The 26,194-nt window shown below is 43.5% G+C and overlaps 1 pseudogene; it reads left to right on the top strand.

The window, feature by feature from the left end:
• The first annotated feature begins 448 nt into the window (after nucleotides 1-448).
• LOC115136275 (mediator of RNA polymerase II transcription subunit 13-like) overlaps nucleotides 449-26,194 on the top strand; it is a 159,539-nt pseudogene continuing 133,793 nt past the window's right edge.

Genomic DNA, 26,194 nt, shown 5'->3' with positions numbered 1-26,194 from the left:
TCATTTCTTCACACAGAGGTGCAACAATAATTTGATCAAGTCACGTTTAGTTCTTTCATGGCATGTGTGGCCTGGGGCAACTCTTGAAATCTATTCATCTGCTTCAACTGTTACAGTGTTACTATAGCTTCACAATGGTGTTACAATAGTGTAACATTGTATCCCCACCTACATTGACACATTCAAGGTGCACGTTTTGTACTCGAATTAGGGCTTTGATTGGATTGCAAGGGCAGGCAGGGCAGGAAACACACAGTTGAATGATGTAAATATTGATGAAAGGAATGGATACATTTCTTTGTGTATGCACTAGGTGGTGCACTGTGAAAGTCGGCAAGTTGGGTTTGATCATTAGTAACAGAATCTGGTTGCTCAGTAGCGCCTCTTGCTCTCGCCTAGCGGCAATACCCATCAGTTACTGTGTTATTACAGCCCTCATGACCACAATGAGCCAATAGGCTTTGGGAGGCAGAGTTCTCCCTGTGGCCGCCATTAAAGAAAGGAATCCATGAATTCAAATGGAAACCAGCAGGAACAGAGACCGAAATAATGGTTAAAATTACCGCAAAAATATAGGCATATGCCAATTTTCGATTGGTTTTTAAGGATGTTATTCGTTTTTACATCGATTTTGATGGTGATGGAGGAGTAGAGGGACGTTTTTAGCAAAGACCGTTTTAAGCCAAGGGGGAGGGGGAGAGTTGCTTATTTACTCTCCTTTTCTTTTTGTTTTAAAGCATTTTTCGCTCCCTTTAATTTGTTTACTTCATGTGTATTTGAGAGGTCGACAGAGAGGTTGCGAAGACGATAGTTGAACTGCTTTTATTTTTGGGCGGATAATAGCTTTCGAAGGGTTGTTGAATTACATACTCCAGGCGATTGGTAAAAATTATTTTCGTTGATTAGCTTATACATCTTGCAAAAATACTAGTGGAAATCGGTATTTATTTCCCCCGGAACTGAAATGATGGAATGTTCGATCTCGCTGTGAAAGGATGAGTTCTTGTTTTGTACCAAACGGGGCCAGCTTGGAGGATTGCCATTCCAATCTATTTTGTCTGGTAAGATATTTAAAACTAAAGGAAAATCAGCCATTTTTAACTAGCTGAGGAGAGCAAAAACGGTAGCCACAGCAGTGAGAAAACAGTCGTAGGGCCCTTCGAGCACTGCAATTCAAACATCATTCACCAAGGCAATGGTTATTTGCATACTGAGAAGTTGTGCAAGATTAAGAAATAATAAGGTTATCTATCACTTACAGCTGCATGCATGTGTTTGCCATCATACATGTTCAGTTTGATCATATTAAATACATTCCAGCCCTGAGAGTTTTAGGAAATAACTGCAACTAATGTAATGTGTGTAGATAAACATTTTAGCCAGCTAGATATAACTAGCAACACTGAATACCATGCATGATGCATGTTTTGCCTCTTCTAGTTGTTTGCTTGGTTGAAGTAACGTTATGCATTTTATCGAATGCATTGTGCAGCATGTTTACGTGACCTAAAAATAAACCCAATCAGTTTGCTAGCCTGATAACTAGCTTGCAATGTCGTTCATTTGCACAAATAGCAAGTTAACTAAATGACAAATACATTTACATTCAGTCATGGAAAGCAAAGTAAAGGCTTGTGAACATTGGCTTCTAATTTCAACTCCCATGTTCAATGAATTAATCATGTTGTTCTTGTCAGTGGGCCGGTGTAGTTCAGATACATTGCTTGCTACATTGTTTTCTTTAAAGTAGCCAATGAAGAGCTTCGTTACTGAAACAGCGTATCCTATTCGCTGGCTTACATATACAGTACTTTCCCTTTGAAGTTGTCAGGTTTGCTTGCCAATCATTTGTTGTTTACACTCTTGGCTCGCGCATACTTAACGGAGGCACGGGCTGAAATATTAATAAACAAGAATGTATTCTTGGCTATTGTTAGTGCATGATAGACTTTAGGACTCACTTCCTGTTTGGCAAGTTGTCAAGTTGAATACATTGTTCATGACAGATTAATGCATTTCACAGTATTGCTAGACTTGTTGTGTGTATTTATTTTGCTGTTGTAGTTCTCATAGTGCTGATTGATACCGTTGCCAGTCAGTCGTAAAACAATTGAATTATATAGCTATCATAAACGCATACAACCAACAGTACCTAATAGATTTAGGTTATAGCCTACTATTACGACTGAAGGAAAAAGCTCACATGTTCACTCTTGTCCCTGACACTACTACTACTCTAGAGGCTTCTCAGTAGTGCACTATCTATAGGTTTGTATCAATGCATTGCATTTGTTTTGTACAATATGCACTGCATGACATATGCTAACAATTCCCCACCATGAAGGTTAAATGAATAAATAATGATACACTTTGGACATTGATAGACATGAACTGTCCTTTTCCAAAGCATTTGACAGTAGAGCTGAATGAACAGGAGAAGCTATGAGGCTAGTAGTGAATGACTGGCTGCTGTATTGCAATAGCAGGGAGACATTTTACTGCATACTGAGACTAAGCATGATACCAGTGCTTCTGTTCACAGTCCTATATGACTTGCACACTAACCAGACTTAGTGGTTTTAAGCTAAAAGAATGCAGTGAACAGTGGCACTTTTACCATTACTTTAAACAGTTCCCAGGAGTCTTATGACAATGTTTTATATACAATTCCTGTTTGTATTTGAAGTTAAGCGGATTTTGGTAAAGTTTGAAGATGAGTTATTATGCTTTAAAAATAAGTCACATCACAACTGCCCTGCTAGACTAGTGTCTCCTGGAAGTCTTAAGTTCTTAACCTTGTGTAGAAGAAAGTCATTTTAGCGGGCATCAAACTCCTTCCGGGCTGGGCAGGATTAGAACAAAAACCACAGCAGCGACACATGCTGTGCAGAAGGAAAGGCTGGGCAGGATTAGAACAAAAACCACAGCAGCGACACATGCTGTGCAGAAGGAAAGGCTGGGCAGGATTAGAACAAAAACCACAGCAGCGACACATGCTGTGCAGAAGGAAAGGCTGGGCAGGATTAGAACAAAAACCACAGCAGCGACACATGCTGTGCAGAAGGAAAGGCAGGCCAGGATTAGAACAAAAACCACAGCAGCGACACATGCTGTGCAGAAGGAAAGGCTGGGCAGGATTAGAACAAAAACCACAGCAGCGACACATGCTGTGCAGAAGGAAAGGCTGGGCAGGATTAGAACAAAAACCACAGCAGCGACACATGCTGTGCAGAAGGAAAGGCTGGGCAGGATTAGAACAAAAACCACAGCAGCGACACATGCTGTGCAGAAGGAAAGGCTGGGCGAGACAAGAGCGTAGACCAAGTGGATTTGCATTTCTCTCCAGTTCTCTAAGATGCAAACAGACATTTGTTAACTAGTTTCATGGGTTGCCACAGGAGGGTGAGGCCTTGACGGAGAGTTTCTTGTAGTGGTGGTGGGGTGTCTATCCGTTTGCTCAGGATTGATTTGAGCAACTTCACATGTTGCCTGTCTCTGGGAGGGAGAATGTCAGGAAGTGAAAGTTAAAGGAAAGGGGGATACCTAGTCAGTTGTACATACCTAGTCAGTTGTACGTACCTAGTCAGTTGTACATACCTAGTCAGTTGTACATACCTAGTCAGTTGTACATACCTAGTCAGTTGTACGTACCTAGTCAGTTGTACGTACCTAGTCAGTTGTACGTACCTAGTCAGTTGTACGTACCTAGTCAGTTGTACATACCTAGTCAGTTGTACGTACCTAGTCAGTTGTACGTACCTAGTCAGTTGTACGTACCTAGTCAGTTGTACGTACCTAGTCAGTTGTACATACCTAGTCAGTTGTACGTACCTAGTCAGTTGTACGTACCTAGTCAGTTGTACGTACCTAGTCAGTTGTACGTACCTAGTCAGTTGTACGTACCTAGTCAGTTGTACATACCTAGTCAGTTGTACATACCTAGTCAGTTGTACATGCCTAGTCAGTTGTACGTACCTAGTCAGTTGTACGTACCTAGTCAGTTGTACGTACCTAGTCAGTTGTACGTACCTAGTCAGTTGTGCATGCCTAGTCAGTTGTACGTACCTAGTCAGTTGTACGTACCTAGTCAGTTGTACGTACCTAGTCAGTTGTACATGCCTAGTCAGTTGTACGTACCTAGTCAGTTGTACGTACCTAGTCAGTTGTACGTACCTAGTCAGTTGTACGTACCTAGTCAGTTGTACATGCCTAGTCAGTTGTACATACCTAGTCAGTTGTACATACCTAGTCAGTTGTACATGCCTAGTCAGTTGTACGTACCTAGTCAGTTGTACGTACCTAGTCAGTTGTACGTACCTAGTCAGTTGTACGTGCCTAGTCAGTTGAATGCTTTCAACTGAAATGTGTCTTCTGCATTTAACCTCTGAATCAGAGAGGTGTGGGGGGCTGCCTTAATCAACATCCACGTCATCGGCACCCAGGGAACAGTGGGTTAACTGCCTTGCTCAGGGGCAGAACAACAGATTTTTTACCTTTTCAGCTCAGAGATTCGAATCAGCAACCTTTCGTTTGGGGCGCCAGGCTACCTGCCGCCCCAAAGCAAGGGAAGGATAGGCAGCTGTTGGCACTAAGTGTACTCCACAATGGGACCTGGAGCTCTGAGCTGTGAGAGGGAAGGTAAGCAGAGCTGAGCAGCTGATGAAAGGAGGGGTCGTAACCCTCAAATCCCAGGCCGATTTAACGTCAACTTCCTGAGTCTGTCAAATGGCTTTGCCCTCAGATTCCCCTATCGCCGCTATGGGGGTTTGGCTTGCCATCTGAAAAGGGAAACTTAACTTCACCCTGGTTCTTGCCCTTTTGGTGGGGTACACTTTGCATATACAGTTCCCCACATACCTGAGCATAATACTAACAGTCAGCTAGCCGTGCCATTAGTCATTTTGAAGGAAACACACAGGTTTCCCTGACACTCACTCATTCATCCTGCATACAGACTGGAACTCAGATGTACTGAAAAGATGGATTGATTGATTGACCGCCGAAGGCACACAGACCCTTGACGGTGCAATCTACCTCTTGAAGATTGCCACTTAGTGTTTGCAGAGAATAGCCTAGTTTACGTATCGAAAGCTTCAACTTGATCTTTGACAGGGAAAACAACCAAGCCAATAGCCTCACATTGACAAAAAATCAGAGCTGTCATCAGAAGACTGGATTGTGCGATGAAAATACATTTCTGTAGAAGAATAATAAGTGAGATGTATGCAGGCAAACTGTCCAAGCATGGCCCGTTTCAGAAACAGTCCGTTTCTATAAGTGCGGACGATCTGGTTTCACACTTCAGTTTTTTTCCCATCCCCTTTCTTTCTGTGCAGCACAGATGTTTCTCTGCAAGATGCAGGTGTCAGGTAGTTCCTCACACCACTGTGTCTGCCAGAGAGAGGACTTGATGGAGGGAGTTAGTGAAACATAAACTGCAGCAGTAGTACTATACTGTGGAAGGAATAAGCTATAGGCCTATATGATAATTGAACATTGGCGTGTGAATAGGGTCTTGTCTGGAACAGCGTTTGAATGCCTTTGAGCAAGATTCCTGACGTGAGATATTTCCTATGATGTTGCTTGATGAATTGATAATACGTGATAACATGGCAGTTATGTAAGAGGCTGGGAGTTGGTGTGTCTGCCCATCATAATACATCTTGGTATTGAAAAGCACATTTAGGGGCACATGGGATAGAGTAATGTTGAGGAAGGTCCATTTTTGTTTTGGCCATGTGTGGAATATATTTGTAGTCATCTTGTGATTTTTTTGTTGTTGTTGAGATTGTGTCACAAACTCAACAGCCTATGAGCTTTCAATAATTGGTATCTCTCAATTTATGTATACTGAACACAAATATAAATGCACCATGCAACAATTTCAAAGATTTGACTGAGTTACAGTTCATATAAGTGTCACGTTCTGACCTTAGTTCCTTTGTTATGTCTTTGTTTTGGTATGGTAAGTTGGGTGGGTTGTCTGTTCCTTTTTCTATAATTTGGGATTTCCGTGTTCGGCCTAGTATGGTTCTCAATCAGAGGCAGCTGTCAATCGTTGTCCCTGATTGAGAATCATACTTAGGTAGCCTGGTTTCACTTTTGAGTTGTGGGTGTTTGTCTTACGTGTCAGTGCTTGTTGCCACACGGGACTGTTTCATTTATTCACGTTTATTGTTTTGTTCCAGTGTTCTGCTGTGTTTTGATTAAACATTATGGACACTTACCACGCTGCGCATTGGTCCTCCGATCCTCCTCGCTACTCCTCCTCAGAAGAGGAGGACGAGATCCGTTACAAAAAGGAAATCAGGCAACTGAAATAAATTCATTAGGCCCTGATCTATTGATTTCACATGACTGGGCAGGGGTACAGCCATAGGCCCACCCACTTGGCAGCCAGGCCCACCCACTGGGGAGCCAAGCCCAGCCAATCAGAATGTGTTTTTCCCCACAAAAGGGCTTTATTACAGACAGAAATACTCCTGTTCAGTGTAGTTAAAGTTGCTCATCATATTTGGTATATGAGACTAGCAATTTTTTCAGTAGCGTTCTGTGGCCAGTGTATGGCCTTCCTTGCTGTCATGTTAGAATGGATAACTAAAACCTGACTCCAGCTGACAACACATCTCCAGTTTATCCGTGACTAGGCTAAAGACTAGCTATAACACAACCAGGCTTTATTACTCGGTCATAGCTTTTAAATTCATTTCATTTTACCCTCAAATTTAAATAAATCGTCTACTTCTAACAAAGTGACAGTTGGTCGACTGGAACATATTGCCTAGCAGCGCAAAATAACCTGCCTAAAAAATCAGTAGGTCCAGTTTTAAATAATCTGGTAAACTGTCTGCCGTGCTGCAAGGATAGATAGAAGAGCCAGCTCCATCAAGACTAGTACTGCAAGGCAACATAGGTTGTGGGGATGGTGTTGGCTTTTGCAGTGTGTAAGTGTATGACATGGGCACAGAGTGTAAACACTGGAAGGCATGATGTATTCAGCAGTGTAAGTGTTAGTGGTGTGTTAGTGGTGTGAGAGACAGTGTATGGCGTCAGTGTAGGACATGAGCACAGGGATCACTGGTTGGTTGTATGTACGTAGGGCTGTCTGATGAGTGGCAGCCAGCCGGCACAGCTAAGCAGGCTGCAGTAGCAGTGGAGCGTAATGTTCCTGCTTTAACATAACGCTGTGGTACCCTGTGCTGCTGCTGCCTGTGATTTATGACCTATGAGTTTCTCTGTGTTGTGTTTTCACTCTCTATAAAAGCCAAACAGCATTGGTTATTAGAGAGCAGTGGGCACACTCCCCAAAGCACTCATCATTAAAAAAGATGAAGTTGGTCAGAGAACCCATTTACATGCATTAGGGAGTTTTATCGAGCTTTGAACACGTTGTTCATGTTGTTTTTCTGGAGATTGTGCGCATTTTAGCTTCAGGTGCTTTCAGTCGGAACGAAAACAAACATGCTTTTTTGTGTGTGCTGCTTCGTTCTCCAGCCGTGTTTCTGTCTGTTTATATTGCAGCCTTTTCTATCACCATCTGTCTGTTGTCTCAATCCTCCTCTCTGTCTTCCTTTATCTCTCTCTCTTTCCTCCCTCTCTCTCCTCCCTCTATCTCTCTCTCTCTCCTCCCTCTATATCTCTCTTTCTCCTCCCTCTATCTCTCTCTTCTCCCTGCCCCTATCGTTGTCTCTTTCTCCTGACTTTCTGTTTTCCCTCTCTCTCCTCCCTCTATCTCTCTCTCTCTCCTCCCTCTATATCTCTCTTTCTCCTCCCTCTATCTCTCTCTTCTCCCTGCCCCTATCGTTGTCTCTTTCTCCTGACTCTTTCTGTTTTCCCTCTCTCTCCTCTCTCTATATCTCTGTCTCTCTCCTCTCTCTCTCTCTCCTCTCTCTCTCTGTTTTTCTCTTCCTGTGGCTGTCTTCCTTTGTGTCTCCTTGTCATAAGTGTTCCTGCTGAGGAGGCAGATGCTCCATAAAGGAGAATTAATGCTTGCTCTTTAGTACTCACAAGAACTGGCTTGGTGCTGAGTACTGGTGATTGTAGCAGAAGCTGAGACTCTCTCTCTCCCTCCTTCCCCTCAGGCGGACTTGACGGGGATCAAATGGAAGCGGTACGTGTGGCAAGGCCCCACCTCGGCACCCATCCTCTTCCCGGTGACCGAGGAGGACCCCATCCTGTGCAGCTTCAGCCGCTGCATCAAAGCGGACGTGCTGAGTGTGTGGCGGCGGAGCCAGAGGCCCGGACGTAGGGAGCTCTGGCTCTTTTGGTGGGGGGACGACCCCAACTTTGCCAAGCTGATCCATCACGAACTTACAGGTGAGGCTAGAGGGAGTGGGCGCACACACACACACGCTAGCTTGGCTATAATACTTGCCATGGTCCTGTGTAATGGCTTTGGCCTATTAACAGAATAATACAGTCCAAGCCAGAGCCCTCTCAGACCAGGAGTTTCACTCCTTTTTCCATGCTGCTTCCACGTTTCAGATTGCCTTAGCTGGTCACGAGATAAATGAGGGATTCATTTGTCTTTCGATGCACCTTTTCACATATTCACCAAAGATTATAGACGTATAGACATTTGAAGGTCTTGAAGAACAATCTGGCCTTAATGGCAATGTTCTTTTATAATCTCCACCTGGCACAGTCAGAAGAGGGCTGGCCACCCCTCAGAGCCTGGTTTCTCTCTAGGTTTCTTCCTAGGTTCCTGCCTTTCTAGGGAGTTTTTCCTAGCCACCGTGCTTCTACATCTGCATTGCTTGCTGTTTGGAGTTTCAGGCTGAGTTCCTGTATAGCACTTTGTGACATCTGCTGATGTAAAAAGGGCTTTATAAAATATTGATTAATTGATAGAGCTGGTTAAATGAGTGATTTTTGTAAAAGATAATGAAAAGGGCTTGTTACATCTGTTTGAAAAGACCTCATAGAGCACGCCCTAGCTTTGTGATGATGGTAGTAGTGATCTGGTTGTATAATGTGAAATATTGCATGGTTCAGGACAGGGGTTGATTGATGCTGGAAGCTCTGGGGATATTCATTTCCTGTAAATGAGAGCTTAGAAGGCGTTAGAGTTGGTGTAACCAAGTTCCCTTAGTTTCCCCCCTCATCCCCTAAATGACAAGCAGCCAGCCTGGCAGAGAACAGCCTTCCACCTGCACGTCAATTCCCACTGTTTGGAGCAAACGGTCACTGCAATCACAGTTTTGTTTTGTGTTAACACACATTGCGGCATCTAAGCACCTTCCGCCCTCTGGCAGCGCCTTGCACCTTGTGTCGCCAAGGCTGAACAAGAAAGCCTATCCCATTTTCCCATTTAAAAAGGAGGATAGAAATGGAGCTCCCTCCTCCTCACATGACTTCTGTCAAAAATAGAATATGCAGGAGCAATGATGCAGAAATGAGCCTAGCACATCATGGTGGACTGCATCATGGAGGTCTGACCATTTTTTTCTGCAGCAGCAGTGGAGGTTGGACAGAGACGTACTTTAATCATACTCTCTTGCCGGGGAGATTGAACTCCTGAGTCATAGACATCTCTCTCTCTCTCTCTCTCTCTCTCTCTCTCTCACTCACTCACTCACTCACTCACTCACTCACTCACTCACTCACTCACTCACTCACTCACTCACTCACTCACTCACTCACTCACTCACTCACTCACTCACTCACTCACTCACTCACTCACTCACTCACTCTACACAATGCGGGAGAACAGAGGAGCCTCACTGGACTGACCTCAGGGCAGCCAGACCCTACCTCTCTCCTCTCTATGTGTCTATCTGTCTGGTGAGAGGGTGTGCTGTGAGCCCTGAGAACACACAGAGGTCATGACCCTTACCTCGCCAGCCGGAGTTGTGAACCTGTGTTTCCCTCTGTGGATCACACCGACTCGCCTCTCTTCTCAGAGCCTGCAAAGTGCCTGTCCCACTGTGTGTGTCCTTGTGTGTGTGATGTACAGTATGTGTGTGTGTAGACATTGATGGGATGGGCTGAGACTGGCTCAGTCGTGATGATTCACAACCTGATGCATTGGAGCCTCTCATGGACTTGCTGGCAGTGAAGGTGTGAAGCGACACAGAAGCTAGCAACAACGTGTGTGTGTTTTGGTGGTGGTGATCAGACTGGCCGACACATCGCCAGTAATCTGGGATGCCACAGCTTGCTCTTTTCCATCCATGCTAGTGGCTGATGGGTTTGTCCTTTTCCTCATCCTTTTCCAAATCACATTTGAATATCCCTGGAAATATTAAGCACTTTTTTGTTTGTCGTTTTTAAAACCCCCCCCCATTGTAATGTTGGTGGTAAACATGACAATCAGCTATTTACTTTCAGTAGAAATGGCGGCGGCTTATTTTACCCTTCCACACTCATTAGATTAGCTGCTTGGCTGTGGAAGTATTAATATTTTGAGCATGTGCCATTTCTGTGTAAATCAGTGGGCCAGTAATCCTTTCAAATCAAATAAAAACACATTTTATTTGTCACATGCGCGGAATACAAGCTTTTACCATGAAATGCTTACTTACAAGCCCTTAACCAACAATTTCTCCCCAGAGAGTGAGAGAGAAGGAGAACGAGAGGGGGGCTAGAACATAACAAAATGTGGAACAAGTCAAGGGGTCTGAATACTTTCCAAATGCACTGTATATATCGTGAATTGGCCATAAGTTAGAAAAAAGCTGAGCTGTGATTTTTAGGCAATTTCGCCCAGCCGTAATGTTGACAATTAATCACCATTCAAGGAGCGCTGAGAGGGGGGGGGGGGTGTGGAGGGGGGATCCCCATCCCCTCTCCCTCCCTCCCTCCTGATGTCAACCCCTGTGTATTACTCTGTTTCTACACAAAGCCCTTGCTTTGTCTAATCTGAGCTTGCAATGAGGAGGTTAAAAGTGAAACGAAAGAGTTGTTTGTTCTGCAGAGCAGAATCTCTTATTAGTCCAGCCATCTCCACTGTGCTCCTGGGTAGCACACCCATTCATTCATTACTGCATGTTGGGTCAGATCTCTGGAGAAGGAGGAAAGTACACTTGTCATACTGTGTCCCCTCTGCTGTTTCATGGACGGACAATACATTGTTTTGGATGTTTGTCAGGACTGAGAGGAAGGGGGATGTGCTTCATTTAGTTTCTTTCTTGAGAGCATTATTTTAGTATGGATGTGTGTGGTGCTAACAATCTGCTGGCATAGCTCTGCTCTTGTTAGTTTTTGTTGGCTCTGCCAAAGTCATTGGACATTTCCAGGCCTGCACATTCTTTACTATTCAGAACAGCTCTGGTGTGCACCTCTCAGGGCAGCGCCAAGCTCCAAATGGCATATTTCAGTACCCTGGAGGGGCAGAGCAAGTCAAAGTTTGAACTTTTGTCTGCAGGTCAGGTCTTGTTTTTCTTCCTGGCCCTGACTCCATGTGAAGATTGCTACCATTCAGATTGAATGAGGCGTCTGGTGAGAAGAGATCCATCTCTCAGATCTGTGGGAAAGACAAAAACATTGAATGCAGATAATGTTGTTTTTGTCAGCCACTTTTTTTACTGAATCTAAAATATATCAAGCACATCATGATTGTTTCAGTTGCTCGAGGACTTAAGAAATGTCAGTGTTCTGCCATGGCCAGCGAAGAACCCGGATGAAGAGCCCCGATGTCTTGCAGTTGCCTTTGGTGGAAGAGTGGGGTAACATCTCACAGCAAGAACGGGCAAATCTGGTACAGTACTTAATGCTGTTCCTAGGCCGTCATTGAAAATAAGAATTTCTTCTTAACTGACTTGCCTAGTTAAATAAAGGTAAAATAAAAAATATAAAAAATAAAATAAAATGCAGCTGGTGGCCACACCAGATACTGACGGTTACTTTGGATTTTGAACCCCACCCCCCTTTGTTCAGGGACACATTATTACATTTCTGTTAGTCACATGTCTGTGGAACTTGTTCAGTTTATATCTCAGATGTTATGTTCATACAAATATTTACACATGTTAAGTTTGCTGAAAATAAACGTGGTTGACAGCGAGAGGACGTTTCTTTTTTTGCTGAGTTTTTATATATATATATAAAAACTCATATATGTATATATAGTACCAGTCAAAGGTTTGGACACACCTACTCATTGAAGGGGTTATCTTTATTTGGACTATTTTCTACATTGTAGAATAATAGTGAAGACAACAACACTATGAAATAACACATGGAATCATGTAGTAACCAGAAAAGTGTTAAACAAATCAAAATATATGTTATATTTGAGATTCTTCAAAGTAGCCACCCTTTGCCTTGATAACAGCTTTGCACACTCTTAGCATTCTCTGGACCAGCTTTATGAATGCCTTTCAATTAACAGCTGTGCCTTGTTAAAAGTCAGTTTGTGAAAATTTCAAGAACTTTGAAAGTGTCTTCAAGTGCAGTTACAAAAACCATCAAGCGCTATGATAAAACTGGCTCTCATGAGGACCGCCACAGGAAAGGAAGACCCAGAGTTAACTCTGCTGCAGAGGATACGTTTATTAGAGTCTCAGAAAATGAATTAGAACCTCCGAAATTGCAGCCCAAATAAATGCTTCAGAGTTCAAGTAACAGACACATCTCAACATCAACTGTTCACAGGAGACTGCATTAATCAGGCCTTCATGATCAATTTGCTGCAAAGAAACCACTACTTAAGTACACCAATAAGACGAAGATACTTGCTTGGCCCAAGGAACACGAGCAATGGACATTAGACCGGTGGAAATCTGTCATTTGGTCTGATGAGTCCAAATTTGAGATTTTTGGTTCCAACCACGGTCTCTTTGTGAGACGCAAAGTAGGTGAACGGATGATCTCCGCATGGGTAGTTCCCACCGTGAAGTATGGAAGAGGGGGGGGAGTGGGGGTGCTTTGCTGGTGACACTGTCTGTGATTTATTTAGAATTCAAGGCACCCTTAACCAGCATGGCTACCACAGCATGGATGGAGTGCTGCATCAGATGACCTGGCCTCCAGAATCACCTGACCTCAACCCAATGGAGATGGTTTGGAATGAGTTGGACTGCAGAGTGAAGGAAAAGCAGCCAACAAATGCTCAGCATATGTGGGAACTTATTCAAGACTATTGGAAAAGCATTCCAGGTGAAGCTGGTTGAGAGAATGTCAAGAGTGTGCAAAGCTGTCATCAAGGCAAAGGGGGCTACTTTGAAGATTCTCAAATCTAAACTATATATGGATTGGTTTCTCACTTTTTTGGTTACTACATACGTGATATAGCGAAGCACCTGAGTGAGTTGGGTGCCCAATTACGCAGGCACTTTCCCGAAACGAATGACACAAACAACTGGATTCGTTATCCCTTTCATGCCCTGCCTCCAGTCCTCTTACCGATATCTGAACAAGAGAGCCTCCTCGAAATTGCAACAAGCGGTTCTGTGAAAAATGAATTTAATCAGAAGCCACTGACAGATTTCTGGATTGGCAAATTGTGCTGTTAAGACACTAATGCACTTTGCAACCACGTACCTATGTGAGAGTGGATTCTTGGCCCTCACTAGCATGCCAACTAAATACAGGCACAGATTGTGTGTGGAAAATGATTTAAGACTGAGACTCTTTCCAATACAACCCAGAGTTTTGCAGAGTTATGAGCATCCTTTCAAGCATGCCCTTCTCGTTAACCTGTGGTGAGTTATTCACAATTTTCGATGAACAAATAAGGTTTTTATATGTAAGATTGTTAAATAAAGAGCTAAATGAATGATTATTGTTATATTATTATTTGTGCCCTGGTCCTATAAGAGTTCTTTGTCACTTCCCACGAACCGGGGTGTATATTTGATGGTGTATATTCTCAATGGACCCACATCTTCACACACCTACTACCACTCGTCCCGACATGCGGACGGGAGATATAAACGGCTTATGAAGGCAAAATTGCTGTAAAATGGGTATTTTTGTAAGGGGGTCTTTTTTTTACAGGCAAAATACCATACTTGCATCTCTCTGGTTTTGGGTGCCTGGGTGCTCGGTGGGCCTTAATTAGTAATGGAGACCTTGTGGAACCCAAAGCACAAAAGACATCAAACTCCTGACTCGCTATTACTGCTATTACTGTTACCGTTAACATCAGATTTACGGTATTTTGCTTGTAAAAATGTTTACCTGGTTGCCAGCCTCTGTTAAGATGTTGCATTCCACTCCTTGTACTCCGTGTCGTTTGCCAAAGACACAGAGTACAATGAGTGGAAAAAAAAACAACTGGTACCCAGATTACCACCACTGGTCCCATTCGCTCTGCTGCTTGTGGATGGATGGGAAGGAGAGGAGGAAGGGGGGCAGAGAGAAATAGAAAGAGGGCGAAAAATATCCTCTGTCTAGCCTGGAAGGAAGAGTCCCCTGGAGGCCTGTGTATCACAATACATTAATCTAGGTGTTTAATGAGCGACCAACTGCAGATTTAATTACCAGAGCATAGAGACCTGTGGTTGGAGGGACTGACCCCCTTGTTCTCTTGGCTCTGTTGGACAATGAGAGACATACGGCTGTTAGGAATACCTGATGCAAAGCATACACCTGTTTGCTCCTCTTCAGCGCTAGAGGAAAAGAGAGAGAGAGAGGCAGATGTGATCCTGACAGAGAAAAGAGTGTGTCGTGATGATCTGTTTATGTAAATGTAGGTTTAGGAGTTTCCCATCATTTATGCTGGGGCTGTATTCTTATTTTGCAAATTGGCCACAAAATTGGGGACTTTGCTTTTGTTCCTTCGTCAGCCTCTTGCTGTTTGTTTGGCCTTTTTCCCTTTTCTCCTCTCCTACTCCTACGCTCTCCAACCTTGGACAATTGGTGTTATTAGTAATAGTGAGTGGGGATCTGTCTATTTTCAGTCAGGCCAGCATGGCTTTGGAATTGGACGAATCCCATGTTTTTTCTTAATGATCTACTGGTGGTGTTGTCAAGAACTGGCTGGCCAAGCTGGCTGATTCCTAGCTGTCATGACCTTGTGACCTTTGGACCCTTATGTCAGAGGATGGGGCCTTCATGTTAGATCCTTTTTAACAAACAGACTTAGAGAACAAGGGCCCCCGCCTGCCTTCTGCACAGAATACTAGAGCTGCGTTCAGCAGGGAACAACGTTGTGGAACGTTCAGATTAGAGGTCGACCGATTATGATTTTTCAATACTGATACCAATTATTGGAGGACCAAAAAAAGCTGATATCGATTAATCGTCCGATTTTGATATGTATATTTGTAATAATGACAATTACAACAATTCTGAATGAACACTTTTATTTGAACTTAATATAATAGATCAAATCTATTTAGTCTCAAATAAATAATGAAACATGTTCAATTTGGTGTAAATAATACAAAAACACTGCATTGGAGAAGAAAGTAAAAGTGCAATATGTGCCATGCAAAAAAGCTAACGTTTAAGTTCCTTGCTCAGAACATGAGGACATATGAAAGCTGGTGGTTCAATATTCCCAGTTCTACAATATTCCCAGTTAAGAAGTTTTAGGTTGTAGTTATTATAGGAATTATGACCAGTTGACTATTTCTCTCTATATCATTTTTATTTCATATTCATTTGACTATTGGATGTTCTTATAGGCACTTTAGTTTTGCCAGGTCAATCTCGGGAGTTGAGAGGCTTGAAGTCATAAACAGCGCTGTGCTTTAAGCATTGCTAAGAGCTGCTGGCAAAACGCAGTAAAGTGCTGTTTGAATGAATGCTTACGAGCCTGCTGCTGCCTACCACCGCTCAGTCAGACTGCTTTATCAAATATCAAATCATAGACTTAATTATAATATAGTAATCACAGAATATGAGTCTTTGGTCATTAATATGGTCAAATCCGGAAACTAATTTCGAAAAAACAAAACGTTTATTCTTTCAGGGAAATACGAAACCGTTCCATATTTTATTGAACAAGTGGCAACCCCAAGTCTAAATATTGCTGTTACATTGCACAACCTTCAATATTATGTATAATTCTGGCAAATTAATTTCGGTCTTCACACAGTTCGCAACGTCTCAACGAGCAGCCCAAACAGTTGCATATACCATGACTCTGTTTGCACTGAACGCAAGAGAAGTGACACAATTTCCCGAGTTAATATTTCCTGCTAACATGAATATCCCTTAACTAAATATGCAGGTTTAAAAAAATATACTTATGCGTATTGATTTTAAGAAAGGCATTGATGTTTATGGTTAGGTACATTTGTGCAACGATTGTGCTTTTTTCGCGAATGTGCTTTTGTTAAATCATCACCTGTTTGGCGAAGTTGAAGTAGGCTGTGATTCGATGATAAATTAACAGGCATCGCATTGATTTTATGCAACGCAGGACAAGCTAGTTAACTTAGTAATATCATCAATCGTGTAGTTAACTAGTGATTATGTGAAGATTGATTGTTTTTTATAACATAGGTTTAATGCTAGCTAGCAACTTACCTTGGCTCCTTGCAGCCACAAGGTCCTTTTGACGCTGTGCTTGCGTAACCGGCGGTCAGCCTGCCACGCAGTTTCCTCGTGGATTGCAATGTAATCGGCCATAATCGGTGTCCAAAAAGGCCGATTACCGATTGTTATGAAAACTTGAAATCAACACTAATTAATCGCCCACGCCGCTTAATTGGTCGACCTCTAGTTCAGATAGAAATATATAATGTAGAACAGGGAATCACGTCTAGGGCCGTGACGGTCATGACATTTTGTCAGCTGGTTATTGACATGTAAATGACTGCCGGTCTCACGGTAATTTACCGTTAATTAACATGAACACATTTAGCATCTCCAGGCCTCCATGCATACAAGCCACTGATGTGCACATTTGGAACATCTACATTAAAGAAAGGCTGGGCTATATGACAGAACCATACATTTGTAATCTCTGAACACACACTTTTGGCTGGAAACCCACTCCTCTCAACACACTTTTCAGGATTGTCTTCTTTTGGCAGAATCAGAGATAGGTTTCGAAAAGCTTCTGAAAGAGGGGTAAAAAGTAATTGAGGAATATGCAATGTTTTATAGTAGATGGTAGAAGGGTAGACTAGAGAAATGAAAAACAAGGTCAAGCTCTCTCTCCAGAGTGGATGGACAGCTTTGTGCTTCAGCCCTTTTTAAGTTTCTCAGGCGGTTGTTTACAAGTGCACCAGTGAAATATAGCTGGCCCTCTACTTAACCTTTTTCTGCAGTGGACTAAATCAGGGTCACACAGTTTTTCTTGGTAGTCTTAAACAAATCTACTTTATAACAAATGTATACACCTCACACACGTGGTTAAGGGCTTAAAACTCACCTGTACCACGTCAGATCTAGAGTTGAAATGTATTCAATTTTGAGTTTGCGTCCCAATATTATACTTCACAGAAGGCTGAGATATAACAAAACCGTTTGACATAAAAACACTGGATTTTCGGCCTTTTGAAATAAAGTTTAGTAGTTATGAAATTATGAAAAATATTAATAACATTCCACCCATTAGGGCTACAGGAAAAGGCTACAGTCCTGAAAAAATATATAGCCCAGATTCCCTTAAACAAGCTGTTCAGCACTTGCTGCTCTGCCATAAAGCTTCACTTACTATTGATATGGGGGACAAAGGAATCACAGTTTAAATTCCTCTTTCAAAGGCAGAGAGACACTATAATCATTGATGTATGTTTATGTCTGTGTAGACTTTCTTCTCACCTAACTAAACTAATCTGTCTCCATTTAAGAATGTAGGAATGCTCCTCAGTGCTGATACCCTGACCACACCACTCACATCGCGTGTGCGAGCGTTGCAAAATAAATGTAGAAATCTATGTTATTTAATTATTGAACCCACACTGCTCGCACGCGTCAACGAGTGTTTGCGTTGCCAAGGGCTAGAATAGAAGTCCTTTCTATTTCTGACGCTGATCGCGCTGCAAGTCCTGCCTCTCCCATCTCCTCATTGGTTTATAGAAGCAGGTACCCACGTGCCATCACCTCATTGGTTATACCCACGTGGGTGATTGAAAGACGAACTGTGTTGCCGGTTGTCATGGTAATAGTATGAAAGTTTAGATGCCAATCACAATATAAGTTCAAAGATGAAAAAGCCTGGAAGGAGAGATGACTAGAAACGATTCGGTTTACCGTTTTATGTGTGGATTAATTGTCGGAGTAGAGGACCTTGTGCATTTCAGGTAAAATAACAACCTAATGTTTATATCCCAGGACAAATTAACTAGCAACCGCATGCTAGCGAAATAGGACAAATTAGCTAGCAAGTGCAAGCTAACTAGCTAAATTGCCATAAATGTTTAATGCTTTTCGACCTGTAATTGGTTCAGAGTTTGTTTTGAGTTTGTTTTGATATTTTAACGTGCGTGTCGTGATCGCGTTTGGTGTTGGGGGACAAAATACATTTATGCACGATGGCGCACGCGCGCAGCCGGTTTGGGTTCCGTGTGAGTCTCACCACATTAAGGAACAACGTCAAATAAGATATGTGGGATAATGTCTCGTGGTCATGTCTGGTGTTTATTTTTTCTGTGCTGATTAGCGCTGCACACCGGGAGACATGTTTGAAACGAGCTTAAGTGCTCTAAGATGTCTCACAGTGGCTGTTAATGAGATTAGCAGAGCATCCAGGCCACAGCCGAGCAGGATCCAGAAACAAACCCCACTACTATTACAGTCAGGTAGTAAAGACACTGCTAGCCCGCTCCCTGATCTATTTGTTCTGTCTTGCCAAATCCTATGGTCATTGTCAAGACGCCACAAACAGATCCGGGACCAGGATTGAAAACATTTGCTGTCTTGTGTGGTATTCTCTGTACCATCAGGCAGGAGCCCTTGTTCTCTAAGGCATCAAGTGACAATGACCAAAGGAGTTTGACAAGACTGCAACAGATCAGGGACCAGGCTAAAACAGTGCATCTGGAGCTGCTATCTCTATCTACCATCAGCCAGGCTGCAACAGCACTTTCACTTGACTCCTCTAACTGGGCACAGACACACTTGAGCCATGAATGGAAACATGTGGTGAATTGTAGCTAGGTTGTCTGTTTTCTGTCTGCTACAAATAAAATGACTTGCTTTGGGTTTTTGGATGTAGGAAATACTTTTCCTGTTATAGTTTGTCTTTCCCTCTTGCTTGCTTACGGTCAACATATGATTTTCAGATGTCACTAAACTGACTGGCTATTTTGCATATCAGGAAATTAAGAGTTTCAAATCTCTATTTTTAGATGCCAGGTACAAAATTCTGCCCTTTGAAGTAGTAGGCTATAGTTTGTGATTGTCATCTGCCTCCTGCAGAATATTTTATGTCTGTAGGCTACAATTTAGAATTATATACATTATATATAGAATTATATAGAATTATATACATTTTTTAACCTTAATTTAACTAGGCAAGTCAGTTAAGAGCAAATTCTTAGTTACAATGACGGCCTGGGAACGGTGGGTTAACTGCCTTGTTCAGGGGCAGAACAACAGATTTTTACCTTGTCAGTTCAGGGGTTCGATCTAGCAACTTTTCGGTTACTGGCCCAACGCTCTAACCACTAGGATACCTGCCGCCCCTTATTATAAAATAACTTTATTTTGTTTCTATGCAGTGTGCATAGTGTAGCTGCAAGACATAGCTCACATCAACTTCCCCACTCTGCCTATCTGATCTTTTGATCCCCTTCACCTCTGCTAGGCATCTGCTTTAGACTCATAAAAGTAAATTCACCAATGACAACAAGGCATGTTGAATGTATGGTAGCCTAGTTGTCAGACCTAGCTTGATGGATTAGGTCAGGGATGGAGACAATGACTGTATATATGAAGGAGATGTTGGAGATCTGGAACAAGCTCATATAGGCCTAATTCAGTTGTTTCATATTCCTAATAGCCTATAGAAAGCTAGAATACCACATTGCATCCAGTAATTGAATTATTCATCATTTTATCCCCAAACAAAATTAAGAAGCCAGTTCACATTTTCACTAGACTATCCACATAAAGACACCTATTAATTAGAATAATCATTACTCATAAATTTAACCTAGAAACATTTTAAAGTGACATTAACCACGTTAACATCCACAGTTTTTATGCGTGTAAAGCCATACTGTATTTAAAAAAAATCACAACAGCTGTGATGCAAACAAGTTTTGCTACAATTTTACAAATGTCAACAGATAATTTTTTCGTTCGATATGGTGGGATCGTTTTGTGTCTGTAAATTAATTGTGCAAGAAATGTGGGTGGAAACGCCTTTATGCCGCAAATATTTATATAATAAGCATCATATCAAAGTAAACTTGAAATCACACGACGAAATGGTGTGTCGTCCTCCCACTCTGACTCAGGAAACCTGCTTTTTATTAGGCAACAGATGGAATAAGTTATGAGGAACTTCACAGGGTGGTGAAAGTGCAAGGTGATCTTGATGCTCCTGGTGAAACGATGATTGGTGCTTGACTGCCATTTGACAAATAAAATATTCTTGCACTTATCCACAATAATCTCATCATGTAGACCAGCTATTCCCAAACTGTGGTACGCAATGGCATCGGTGCGTGCGCCAAATAAAAATGTGATACATATTTAAAAAAAAAAAAAAAAAAAAAAAACATTTTCAAACCGTACATTTATGTTTTCCAATGGGCCTGGGCCTGTGCATTTGGGTGAGTTTTGTTTTCTGCCTGAGTAGCCTAATTTCACTGCCAAATATCAAATTAAACCACCTAGTGTTCAGCAAAAATAACAACACAATGTCAAATACAGGTAGCCTAGTCAAATAATTAACATCCAATCACATTAACCGTTACTCTCTCGGAGGAAACCTACACTCTTGCTCAGACATTTAGTAACAAAACATGACAATTTGAAAAATAAGCCACAGGAGTTTTTTTTAGCGAGAATAAAGACGACTTTCGAGTAGTAAGACATGTATAAAAGCAACAGATACAGTTAATAAGAAGGGGCTGGAAGCATCTTATATGGTGAGCTACCAGGTGTTTAGGACAGGCTAGCCCCATACTATTGTGGAGATGGCTGGGACAATGCAGGGGGAAAGGGCATGAAAACTGTGTGGAATATATATTATTTTTATTATTTGAGACTCAACACTGCAGAGTTATGTTCATCCTTTCAAGCACACCCTTCTCATTAACCTGTGGTGAGTTATTCACAATTTTTGATGAATAAATTATGTTTTATATGTAAAATGGCTAAATAAAGAGCAAAATAATTGATTATTATTATATTATTATTATTTGTGCCCTGGTCCCATAAGAGCTCTTTGTCACTTCCCACGAGCCGGATTGTGACAAAAACTCGCACTCATTCTTATGTTTAATAAATGTATCATATAGTGTGTGTGTGGCAGGCTTACAATGATGGCAAAAAACAACACTTGAGAGTGCGCTGACCCTGGTTCTAGAGGGGGTACGCAGCTGGAGGTTGAATCTTTGAAGGGGTACGAGACTATAAAAGGTTGGGAACCACTGATGTAGACTAGCCTACCCTCACTGTATCTGTGAGCTGTTGGCTAGAATGCACCAGCCATGACCAAAGTAGGCACATTTGCTATTTAAAGGGATACTTCTGGATTTCGCCAAACTTTTGGATACCATTTTTGTGTCTGTGTCCAGTATACTGTTAGATGTAGTTTCGCGAGCCAACGCTAACTAGTGTTAACGCAATAACTTTGTGGGTCTACTGGCATGCTTTTGTGACTAAATGATCGCTTGAGTTGAAAATGCGATGGAAACACATTGAACTTTAGATTTTTATTCAGTACATGCAAGCTTAAGAAAAAAAGTACATTTTGTGTGCACTACATCATCAAACTCTGATTTTTTATCCACAACAAGTCCATTTGGTGGGAACACCAATGTTGGTAAAATGTGCATATTTTCTTTATGCAGATTGTAGAATATTTGCTTTAAAATCTGTCGCCAATTAGATGGAAACCTAACTAATGAGACCACCTCAATCATTTGGGATCAAACACAAGACTTCTGTGTTGGCTATGTTGTTTGATATAATTTAAGACTCTAGGTTTAAGGAACTGGCAGGTACAGCAGAAAAAAAAGGTAAGTACTGACCTCCCCCGGACCTCCCCACTACCCAGCCTTAGGCAAACATCAGCACCACCGGGGGAGGGCCCTGACTGTACATTTAAACATATTTCTAGCTAGCTACTGAAGAGTTGCCAATTACCAAGCACCCAAAACAGTCTATAGCTTTCCATTCCTTCTGAGGCAGTCTTCTGCCAACATGATTATTAGGCTAAAAAAGGTACATTTGCCTATGATCTGAGCAGTGTGTGTGTCGTATTGCCATAGAAATGATGTTTGATGCAGCTGATTAGCAGTTGCTGCTGTTTCAGGAGTTAAGGGTCACTGCAGGTGTCTCTACTGAACCTTTTTACCAGTTGCTTGCTGCCTCTGCAGCAGTTCATCTTTTCAAACTGAAGGCTTGACTTTTATTGTTTCATCTCATGCCAACGGAAACACTAAAGTGCACGAAGACGAGACACATTAAACATTTGTTTTTAGAAAATCACTCCGTCCTGTTTCTAACCCTATCGCTCTCTCTTTCTGTTTGTCTCTATAGCTGAGGAAGACGGTGTGTGGGAGAGTGGTCTGTCCTATGAGTGCAGGACGCTCCTGTTCAAAGCAATCCATAACCTGCTGGAGCGGTGTCTCATGAACCGTAGCTTCGTACGCATCGGCAAATGGTTCGTCAAGCCCTACGAGAAAGATGAGAAGCCCATTAATAAGAGGTAAGATGCTCCTACTCACTCCTCTTAACTCCCCAGTTCCCTCTTCTTCCCTTGCCACTCCCCAGTTCCCCCCTTCTTCCCTTCCTCTCTCCCCAGGTCCCCCCTTCTTCCCTTTTCCTCTCCCCAGTTCTGCTTTCTACCCATCCCCAGTTCCTGCCTTCTACCCATCCCCAGTTCCCCCCTTCTTCCCTTCCTCTCTCCCCAGTTCCCCCCTTCTTCCCTTCCTCTCTCCCCAGTTCCCCCTTCTTCCCTTCCCCTCTCCCCAGTTCTGCCTTCTACCCATCCCCAGTTCCCCCTTCTTCCCTTCCTCTCTCCCCAGTTCCCCCTTCTTCTCTTCCCCTCTCCCCAGTTCTGCCTTCTACCCATCGCCAGTTCCCCCTTCTTCCCTTCCTCTCTCCCCAGTTCCCCCTTCTTCCCTTCCTCTCTCCCCAGTTCCCCCTTCTTCTCTTCCCCTCTCCCCAGTTCTGCCTTCTACCCATCGCCAGTTCCCCCTTCTTCCCTTCCTCTCTCCCCAGTTCCCCCTTCTTCCCTTCCTCTTTCCCCAGTTCCCCCTTCTTCCCTTCCCCTCTCCCCAGTTCCCCCTTCTTCTCTTCCCCTCTCCCCAGTTCTGCCTTCTACCCATCCCCAGTTCCCCCTTCTTCCCTTCCTCTCTCCCCAGTTCCCCCTTCTTCCCTTCCTCTCTCCCCAGGTCCCCCTTCTTCCCTTCCTCTCTCCCCAGTTCCCCCTTCTTCCCTTCCTCTCTCCCCAGGTCCCCCTTCTTCCCTTCCTCTCTCCCCAGTTCCCCCTTCTTCCCTTCCTCTCTCCCCAGTTCCCCCTTCTTCCCTTCCTCTCTCCCCAGTTCCCCCTTCTTCCCTTCCTCTCTCCCCAGTTCCCCCTTCTTCCCTTCCTCTCTCCCCAGGTCCCCCTTCTTCCCTTCCTCTCTCCCCAGTTCCCCCCTTCTTCCCTTCCCCTCTCCCCAGTTCCCCCTTCTTCTCTTCCCCTCTCCCCAGTTCTGCCTTCTACCCATCCCCAGTTCCCCCTTCTTCCCTTCCTCTCTCCCCAGTTCCCCCTTCTTCCCTTCCCCTCTCCCCAGTTCCCCCTTCTTCCCTTCCCCTCTCCCCAGTTCCCCCTTCTTCCCTTCCCCTCTCCCCAGTTCCCCCTTCTTCCCTTCCCCTCTCCTCAGTTCCCCCTTCTTCCCTTCCTCTCTCCCCAGGTCTCCCCTTCTTCCCTTCCTCTCTCCCAAGGTCCCCCTTCTTCCCTTCCTCTCTCCCCAGTTCCCCCTTCTTCCCTTCCTCTCTCCCCAGTTCCCCCTTCTTCTCTTCCCCTCTCCCCAGTTCTGCCTTCTACCCATCGCCAGTTCCCCCTTCTTCCCTTCCTCTCTCCCCAGTTCCCCCTTCTTCCCTTCCTCTCTCCCCAGGTCCCCCTTCTTCCCTTCCTCTCTCCCCAGGTCCCCCTTCTTCCCTTCCTCTCTCCCCAGTTCCCCCCTTCTTCTCTCTCCCTCTCCCCAGTTCTGCCCTCTACCCATCGCCAGTTCCCCCTTCTTCCTTCCCTCTCTCCAGTGTCAACACTCCCACTGGTGTTGTAGTAACTCACTCAAGGATATAATAAAGATGGATTGAAAACTTAATTTATCAATAGTTCAAAAACATCTGCTATGTGCCTCATTTACACTTGCGTGCTCTATTAGTGGTCTATTAATCAATCAGATATAAGTGCCCCTCTTGCTCCCTTACCGGGTAGATTTTGTCCTGAGCCCAATACCCACTGTCATCTCCCACAGAGAAGTGTGCTGCCTGCGTTGGTTAAATCAAGTTGTGAAGATTTTTAACTGGAGAGCAGGCTACAGACAGTGTCAAGCCTGTTTTCTATACCCCGTTGGCTGTACTCCCTGGAAATGTGTTGTCGAGCCGCAGCAATGGCTGAGCCACCCCCTCTACCCTCTATTTGGTGGGCAGGATTTGTCTCTGTCAGTGTCTGGCCTCTTACATAAGAGGAGGTACACGGCTGCTGAGGAGAAAACAACCGAGGTGGTGACACTCAGTCCGTCACTACCTTTGCATGGCTCCCACGACTTCATCTAGCTCCCTATTTCACCCAGATGTTTGTGTGTATTGATATTTCAATGGAGGCTTAGAGCTTTGTTTATGTAGACCTCCTGTCCCCTTTCATTTCAATGTGAATATAGCCTATGTATTTCTGAGGTGAAGCTTCTGCAGATGAAATACTTAAACGGCAGTCAGTGTGGTGTGGTTAGCTGCCCGGAGCAGGGATTGAAAGGCAAATGAGGAATGAATGATAAAAGCCCCTAACTAACAAGCTAGGGGAGACGGGAGCTCTGTTCTGTTTCATACTGGATGGACTCACGGTGTTGTCACAGTGCAGTCATCCCAGGCAAGGTATTGTGTGTTTTTGTTTTTGTAGTAGATAAATGTCTCATATGTTGTTGCAAGAAACCCCAGGAAATCAGGTGACCACAGGAAATGCAGTCGGGTGAGGCAGGCAAGCATCATTGTGATGTGATGTGAAATCTGGGAGCTACTGGCTGGCTGGGGCCACAGGAACTGGTGGTGGTTGATTCTATGGTTAGTTGTTTCACACTCAGTCGGTGCAACTGTGTTAACAGCCATAGTTGATTATCTGATGGCTGTTATATTTTTATCTGATGATCACATCATAAGTTACAGTCTTTTAGAGGCCCTGAAATATTACTCCTTGTTAAAAAGCACAATGTTTTCATTGCGCTTGAATGAGAATAAAATGGCTTAATTTTCGCATAACTAATCATACTACTAACACCCAACCTCAGCAGCACTGCTCTCTCTCTTTTTACCTCTGCTGGCTGGCCCAGTCGAGGAAAATGAACAATGGGGTTTCCTCAGTCAGCCCTGGAATCCGCAGCCAGCCAAGCCAGGCCCTTTCCCTCCAGTCTTCACCCACTGTGCTGCAAGGGGATGGGGACAGGGTATAAATATTGTAGATCTTCAGCCACCCAGAAAGGGACCAGTCATGTTCTCCTGAGGATGTTGTTGTTGTTCTTCACTCAGCAGTTTGTTCCTGTTCCAGAGGCCAGACTAAGAGCAAAGCCATGACGATCGGACGTTCATAACACATGGCTTGTGTTTGAATGTTGTGCCCGGTCGGAACAACTGGTCTATCTGAGGAGGAGGCCTTGTACCTTTTAACCACCATCTTTCAAGAGGAAAAGTTGCTTATTATCCTTTCTATTTAACCGGGACATTATAAGGATGTTTATTTCCAGAGAGTATTGTTTGAGTTGTTAGACTGTTAGGTACACAGTGCTGAGGTGCTGCTCGGAGAGAGAGAAGGAGCTTTTTGCTGTACCTCCCCAGTGGCCAGCTCCAAGTCTCCCAGCTCTGTGTGTTTTTCACCATGGCAAGGTTAAATTTGTCCTAGAGGAGCCACAGTAGATGGCTGTTCTTCCCCCAGGGAGCCTCCATCCACCAGGTTGGCGATACCGTACACCTTATC

Source organism: Oncorhynchus nerka, linkage group LG10 (genome assembly GCF_034236695.1).
Source record: "Oncorhynchus nerka isolate Pitt River linkage group LG10, Oner_Uvic_2.0, whole genome shotgun sequence".
In the NCBI taxonomy this organism is placed as follows: Eukaryota; Metazoa; Chordata; class Actinopteri; order Salmoniformes; family Salmonidae; genus Oncorhynchus; species Oncorhynchus nerka.
This window is presented reverse-complemented; position numbering and strand designations above follow the sequence as displayed.